The sequence below is a fragment of the Macrobrachium nipponense genome, chromosome 44 (genome assembly GCF_015104395.2).
Source record: "Macrobrachium nipponense isolate FS-2020 chromosome 44, ASM1510439v2, whole genome shotgun sequence".
Classification (NCBI taxonomy): domain Eukaryota; kingdom Metazoa; phylum Arthropoda; class Malacostraca; order Decapoda; family Palaemonidae; genus Macrobrachium; species Macrobrachium nipponense.
This window is the reverse complement of record NC_087221.1, coordinates 13,493,511-13,501,010: the sequence shown is the minus strand read 5'-3', so window position 1 is coordinate 13,501,010 and position 7,500 is coordinate 13,493,511. Positions and strand designations below refer to the sequence as shown.

General features: G+C 36.8%; 1 pseudogene; it reads right to left on the bottom strand.

Annotated features, from left to right (window-relative positions):
- The window catches only part of LOC135204032 (peroxisomal acyl-coenzyme A oxidase 3-like), a 194,932-nt pseudogene that overhangs the window by 55,449 nt on the left and 131,983 nt on the right, over positions 1–7,500 (bottom strand).

The following is a 7,500-nucleotide window of genomic DNA, read 5'->3' as shown; positions in this document are numbered from 1 at the left end:
GGGCAATATCTACTCATTATTCGTGGAAAATTCGCCTATTCGCAGTATTTTTCAATGAGAAATATACAGAAATCCCTGGTTTTTTCATCAATTTCATCATTAAGTGCACTTTTTGTGATAAAACTAAAAAACTAGGAATAAAAATTTTGTCAGTTTTCTTCAGTTTTACTTACCATAAAAGGCCATTTTCAGCATTTGTATAGGGGTTCCAACTATATGTGGATTCTAAACATTTGCAGGGGCGTCTGGTACGCATCCCCCGTGAATACGGGGACCACTGTATATATATTATAATATATATATAAATTGAATCTACAGCTTTTGCAGAAGACCTGCTTCTGCTACATATCTAAAAATGCCACTGGCATCTTAAACAACTTCTTTGCCAAGAACTTTGGCTAAAATTTTCAGCCCATCCTCATCTCAGGCCTCAGAGAGATGGATTCTCCTGAGGTCCCAAATACGGGGACATTCAATTAGCAAATGTTTGACAGTCAAAAGGACCAGGCAGTCATTACCGTAATGTAGTTGATTTCCATTTACTACTAAAAACTTGTTTGTGAGGTGATTATTCCCTATCCTTAGAAAACAAATAAAGGCAGTCTCCCCGGGTTACGACGGGGTTCTGTTCTTGAGACGTGTTGTAAGCCGAAAATTGTCGTAAGCCGGAATATCGTTAAAAATCCTAAGAAAAACCTTACTTTAATGCTTTGGGTGCATTCTTATTGCATTTTTCATTGAAAAAAACTTCAAATATTGATTATTTTGCATTTTTGGTCATATTTCTTCTGCCAGATTGGCGTTGTAAGCGGCGTAACCCTGGAACATGCGTCGTAAACCTGGAAATAATTTCTGATGAATATACATGTAATTGAAAAGTGTTGTAACCTTGGAACGTCGTAAGCCGGGGACTGCCTGTACTTCTTTCTGTATATAGTAACTTCTTTTCATAACAGTAACACCAGTACCTTATGATTAGCTTTCCTTCTGTCAAAATTCATTAGTAGTCTATGTTGTTTCAGTGAAATAAAGATATCTTAATTTCTTTCTTGTAGGTTTCACTAAACAATGAAAATAGACCATGATGGATCTGAGGTGTATACTGTAATATAACAAAACATTACACAAAATTGGTAAAACACATCAACATAAACAACTTTATACAGTCTTTGGCCCATAAAAGCAAGCATGGTGATGGAAGGAAAGAATGTATCATTTGCCAACCATGTCTCTGCTTTTACTTTTCCTGTCAGTTTTGCCACCTACTTGCATAAAGGATGGAACCAGGGTAGCGGAGGTTACTAAAATCACTGTAAACCTTGAACCACCACTGGACCTGAAGTCCTGGTCCCCATATATTTACAAGATATTTGTTAACCTTGAACCTATACTTTTGTATTTTTCTCAACACAGTTTTTTCTTTCTTACCTGTATCTTTAATTACAGGCAGTCGTCGTCGGTTATCGGTGTTCTCACTTATCGGCGATCCGGTTTTATGGGGCTTGTCTAGCACCATAAAATCGGCAATTTATGGAACCATAACTGGACGAGTTCCGGTTATTGGCACCTTATGGCACCATAAGGGTTCTTATGTCATGCCATAAGGGTGCTTATGGCACCAATAACCGGTTACTGGCACCATAAGCGCCATTATGGGGCCATAAATCATTGAGTTTTGGTTAATGGTGGTTTTCGCTTATCAGCACACCCCCGGGAATGGAACCCCCGCCAATAACCGGGGACTGCCTGTATATAATTCTTGGTGATCATGGTGTTTGTGTTTTCTTTCTAGAGGGAACGTTATTTCCAAGTTTCAAATGGTTTTAACCAATAGATGTGACAAGTAATACTTCCAAATAATAAATTTGTGTTAACAAACAAAGCATCACTGGATTTTCTTAAAACTACAAACAAATTTAGATTGTCCAAACTAATACAACTGTTTTAAGATATCCCATTAAAAGTTCATTGAAAACTTCTGGGTTTCACACTTACCAGCCTATCTTTGTCAGATGAATCAAGCATCTCAATTCGGAAATTAGCAAACAGCCTGTTAAACGTTTTTGTGAAGTTGTCCAGTGCATAAACAGCAGCCAGGTAAGGAAATAATCTCCATTGCTAAAAGAATAAGGAAAAAATTATTATCAGCAAAATGCATTTTTTAAAACAATACTTTTTGTACACAAACACTAGTAGTACTTATAACCTGCCTATTTTATGTAAACAAAATCATCCCAAAAGCTTTAGTCTTAAAATAAGGAAAAATTATAATAAGCCAGAAGGTAGAGCACATACATACATGAGTGGGTCCCCAGGTCTGAGGCAGCTATGAGAGCCATTATTCAAGTCATTTGATCCATGAGCTGTGAAATAGCATGGCTAGAAGGGAACTCCCCAATACAAGTAGGGGTTTGTACATAACTTGGATTTCAAAACAATCAAAATTTGTCATAACAAACCTTTTGCTTATAATCACCTTAAGCAATTATAAGGGAATTTCATGTGGCCAAAGTAAAAGTCATGAAGTATGTCTGAAACTTTTGGCTTTCAAAGACACCAAAAAAAGAAAATGTTCTGTCAGGGTAAAGAAGAGAACTCTCTATATACAGGAATGATATGAGGGCCTGATAGGCAAAGGTTGTAATGGTTTGGTACCACCTACTTGGCATAACTTTTGAGATTTGCTGCAAGGAAAGGCCTTTGTATATCAAACTTAAATATGCATCAAGATTCTTGAGAGATTATTTAATTCAATGGCTCCTCTCAATCACAAATCATTAAAGACCATCTCTAGCAAGAAGACCTTGAGGAACCTGAACTATAGTATGTACAAGGGCTTAGTTAGACTTCATGAGTAACAAAAAATTCTATTTTGGGGTCTAAGGCCTCCCATGGAATATTATTGACAAAGAGCTCACACAATTACTAGAAATTCATTGATAAAGCTAATTAAACTGTTTACTGGGAATGTAGAGACCTCCAATCCATGGATGTAGCAGAGCATCTAAAATCCAGGATCCTTGCTGCAAAAGTGCGCAGAAAGTCGAATTTGTGACATATGGATATAAATATATTTAGCAAGGAGGTTTTCCTAGTAGCTTACTCTTTTGCATGGTCCATATCCCTTCAACCTGACAGTATAGCACACATTCCTTTCTTAGGTTCTATATACAGTAGCTCCCCTGTGATTCTGAGCATCACCTGAGGAGGCAACTGGAATGCTGGCTAACTCACCTGCTACTGACAATTTGTTTGACTTTACTGAGATAGTAGGCCCTGAAGCACCTATAAGTATCAGACTTTACAGATGATGAAGCTTATCCAAGTTAGCAATATGCTAATGGAAGCACTCAGTCTCTAGAGAGACTTATACAAGAAAAAATTCTTATAGATCCTGAGCAAACAGCAACTCCATAAGTACAGTCTTTGTGGTAGATTCTAATAGTTATAATTCCCAGCTGACATAAGAAGTACATTTTCTTGTGGCACTCTCCCAACTTTGGATGTGTCATGGACCAAACCCACTGCTTACATCCTAGCAGAAGTCTACAGAAAATAGCAGTTAATGGGCGGATTTTGAATATACAGTGATATAACTACGTTGCTTCCAACATGCAACTGCAAAAAACCATAAGAGCTACTTATGACATCCTCCAATGCTCACTTTTAAACATCAGCATAAAACTGCTTTCCAATGAATGCTATTTTTCAAGTTTTACCCAGAAAATATACATTGGTAGCTATAAAGCCAGGTAGATGGAGTTCTTACTTTCCAAAAATGTCACCGACTGCAAAAGAATTTTCCTCAAATTGCATCTCTTCCTCAGAACATGAATATCATATTGTAGTATATAACCTTTATAGCTTAAGATTAAAGCTTAACTTGAGAAAGCTTAAGGAAGCTTAAGGACCATTCTCTAAGATTAAGGCATTTCTAAAATGACACTTGTTGCACACAACTTGTACCTGACAATTAACCATGTCAGAAATTTTGTAAGTGTTTCAAGTGTGCATTTTTTATGCTATGACACCCACAGCGGGAAAGAACTAACTCCTTGGTCATGATTTTTGTATATATAAATGGTTGTCACACTTTGCTGGAACATTCAGCCATTTAGAAAGTGTCTGAAGATATCAGTTTGGAAGTGGGAATAACTAGGAAACTTTACGGGCTTATATAGGAACTTTAGTGAACTCTAATGAATTCTCTTATCTTTTCAGCTGGACCTCTCTTGCACTTTGACACTGATGCCTTCTTCCTTGGCTTGCTGTATTTGACTAAAGACATAACAAACCTCCTTTAGCATATCACCAAAAGTGTCCTTTTCTAGAAACTGACAGCAACAAATTTCATATTTTTATTTTCTCTTATCTATTTCATGTCAAAATGTTGCATGTCAAAATGTCGTGGACAAAAACGTCACCCTTCAAAAAGTTGAGTGACAAAATGCTGTCAGTATGTTGTCACTGTCAAAATGTTGCTATAGTCAAATAGTCAAAATGTTGCGAGTCAATTGCCAAGGAAACAGGGAAACAATGGGCAAGAAATAATGGGTCATTTTAGTCTTCTAAAAAATATGTACCTACATAAACAAGGTGTTTTAAGAGTTCATTTGATGTGTAGTTTAGTCAGCCTGTTTAAGTGTGTTATGGGGAACTGAGTCTGTCTTGATCCATATCTCTTGTTATATTGCCAAAATAGTTTTTTCTATTTCTTAATGCCTGAAAGGCAGCAATCTCTTGAATCATAATGGTTTCCTTTTTTCAAAAGAAAAAACTGATCAAGCTTGGAAAAGAGTTTGGAAATGCACATAATATGACAAAGAGAGGTGCTCAGCTTGGATTCACACAAGAAATGATGCTGTTATGAGGGAGCCAATGTATAAGCATGGTCTTTATCCAGCAAAGGCCAAAAAGAAAAAAGCGGTAGCTGAAATGAAAGTGTGTGCAGAAGCAGCTCCTGAAACTAGTACTCACCAAATGGTTACAAATCTACTGTTCAATTATCTGCTGCCTTGCAAGGACAGATGTGTGAGGCATAATATGCATGAGGCTCTGCCAATCCCATTTTGCCTGAAGAGCTGCAGTTACCAGATCAATATAAAGTGACAGATGCTGGAGATCAATTTCTATTCTGGGATAGCGTCCAGGACCTAACAAAATCATAGTTTGGTCTATGGAGATTCTTAGTGTGAATTCTGACGAATTGCATTGGTACTTCACAATACAAACAGTGATGACATTTTGGTTTGCAACATTTTGACAGTGACAACATATTGACATGTGACATTGTGACGGGCAACATTTTCGTCCATGACATATTGACATGTGACATTCTGACATAATACGGTCTTATCTTATCAGTTTGATAAGCACTTTTAGCCAATTGCACAAATGAGATGCAAGGGCAAGAGATAACCACATCAGGTGTTCTTAAGTAAGCACTTATTGTAGTACCCAAGCCAAACATTGTATAATTTCATTATTCAGACAAAAAGTAATGTTCCTACTTATTACTAATACTGTATTGTTACTTTCATGGGACAGTTGTATTACAGTCCTCATTTGTAATGGCACACAAAATATGATTCTTCAATGTTTTCATTGAGTACAGACCTCTAACTAGGAGGAAGGAGGAGGGAATTCTTAACCCAATTTCAAAGACTTCCATAAATCTTTTATCCTACCCTGAAGGGTGATTCTTTACGGGTGAACAAGAATGACCAACAGTAAGTTCATGTGCATGCTCCATTTACATAAAATCTAGTTTGTTAAAAGGTGTAACTTCTTTCAGGGGTCCAAGATTCAGTGGATATAAAACCATCCAAAAGAGGGTAGGAGCAAGAGCGAGTGAGTTGTAGAGGGCCCAATCCCGGATCAAAACTTCATACCTATAAGAATAATCCATCTCTCATTATCAGTAAGAAGTAAATTATGCCTCACAGAATTCTTGTTCTAGTCGTCCCTTCTCAAAAGTGGGCAGTATTTAAATATTAGCAAGACTCAGGGTATTAGCATGATTCTAGTCAAAGTCACGGTGGTCCTGGCTCTGCTGCAAATAGGATTGGGACATCTAGCAAAAGCAAACTAGTACCTCTCTTTGTTCAAATGTCTTGGCATGATCAAAGGAAGAAGAGAATTGTGAACCTACTTGTACTATACTCATAAAGCATTCCCTGTGCTGATGCAAAATCATCAATAAAAAGTCAAGGAGGGGTGGTGGTAGAACTGGCTGCAGTTCCAGACATCAAAGCAGTGCAGTGATGAACTGTCCATGATAATGCTCTGACTGTAATGAACTAACATTGGTCATGCAAGTGGGAAGCCTATATGTAATCCTATATGTAATCCAAGAGGCTGTAACATCCTGTTATACATTGGCTAATGTCAGAAAAAGAAGATACTAAGCCATGAAAAGCCATCTAAATGAAGCTCTCTCAATCTTACAAGAAAACATTAATGGATCCCCCATCGAAGATCAGCATCTTGATAATTTATAGGTAAAATTATTAAAAAAACTGAAGTACAGTGGATGCCCCATATGCATGTTCTCCGGATTTGCGGATTTCTCTCTTAACATTTCCCTGCATTATTCGCGGTATTTTTCTATAAGAAATATCCACAAATTCCTGTTTGTTTTTATCAATTTCATCATAAAATGCACTTTTTGTGATAAAACTTAAAAAAAACAGGCATAAAAAATTTTAGTGGGTTTTTCTTTAGTTTTCTGACAAAATAGGAGGTTTTAAGCATTTTTATAGGGGTCCCAACTATTCACGGGCTCTAACTATTTGCAGGGGATCTGGTACGTATCTCCCACGAATACGGGTGGACCACTGTACTGAAGGAGTTCCACATATAAATGAACGCTATTAAGGTTGATCAAAGTGTCTTACTCACAGATCTGCAAGTTTCCTAAGCATGACAGGTACAACAAGGTCCAGGAAGTGGTGGCAGAATACAGCAGTGTAATAAAATCAATGACAACAGTAATGTCTGCAGTATTAGTACAGGGAACTCTCTCTCTCTCTCTCTCTCTCTCTCTCTCTCTCTCTCTCTCTTCTGCTCAAAATCTCTCTCTCTCCCTCTCTCTCTCTCTTCAAAGTTAATGCCACCCCTTTATTATCAAAAGCAGTTCAAGTTCAAGATGCTTTCTTATCATTAAATACATACAAGTTCATACCCTTGACAGGATTTATAAACATATACATGGCACTTTCTACAGAATTATAATACAGAAATCATTACTGTACTTTATATACTACTAATGGGTCATAAGTACCTAGTTAGTATATAATTTCCAAAGACAGGCAGATTAAAAAAAAAAAAACTCATAAGAATGAAGGGTACAAGTATTTACTATGCATTACCCAAAAAGTATCTGTAACAAAATGAGCAATCTGAGAGAATTGCCAATTCATCTCTAAAATAATTTCAAATGGAATGTAGATAATGACACCATTATTTGTAATTGATAACGTAAACTATAAAAATTTCTTC